Here is a 611-nt window from a genome sequence, read left to right as displayed (position 1 = left end):
CAGAGAGGTTCCCCAGGGAAAACTGCTATATGGAGAGGAAACCCCAGACCCTGACAGGAAAGCAGCGCTTAACTACCCTCTGCACCTGCTCCTGCGGATGAAACACACAGCTGTCCGTCCTGAGTGCCCCCTGCATCCTCCCTCCTGTCGCCCTGCAAGGAGGTTTGTGTCTGGGCTCACACTGACTTCCCCTCACTGTGTCACTCGCACAGTAATACACGGCCGTGTCCTCAGATCTCAGGCTGTTCATTTGCAGATACAGCGTGTTCTTGGAGTTGTCTCTGGAGATGGTGAATCGGCCCTTCACAGAGTCTGCATAGTTTGTGCTACCACCACTACTACTAATAGCTGAGATATACTCCAATCACCACTACTACTAATAGCTGAGATATACTCCAGCCCCTTCCCTGGAGCCTGGCGGACCCAGCTCATGGCATAGCTACTGAAGGTGAATCCAGAGGCTGCACAGGAGAGTCGCAGGGACCCCCCTGGCTGCACCAAGCCGCCCCCAGACTCCACCAGCTGCACCTCGCACCGGACACCTGCAAACACAGAGACATTCTGGTCAGGAGACTGTCACACATCCACTGATTCCCTCCCTCATATCCACT

At 55.2% G+C, this 611-nt stretch overlaps 1 pseudogene; it reads right to left on the bottom strand.

Moving 5' to 3' along the window:
• Positions 1 to 196: 196 nt before the first annotated feature.
• On the bottom strand, positions 197 to 561 carry LOC114485875 (immunoglobulin heavy variable 3-23-like; annotated as a pseudogene).
• Positions 562 to 611: the final 50 nt, after the last annotated feature.

This window comes from Physeter macrocephalus, unplaced genomic scaffold (assembly GCF_002837175.3).
Source record: "Physeter macrocephalus isolate SW-GA unplaced genomic scaffold, ASM283717v5 random_7701, whole genome shotgun sequence".
In the NCBI taxonomy this organism is placed as follows: Eukaryota; Metazoa; Chordata; class Mammalia; order Artiodactyla; family Physeteridae; genus Physeter; species Physeter macrocephalus.
This window is presented reverse-complemented; position numbering and strand designations above follow the sequence as displayed.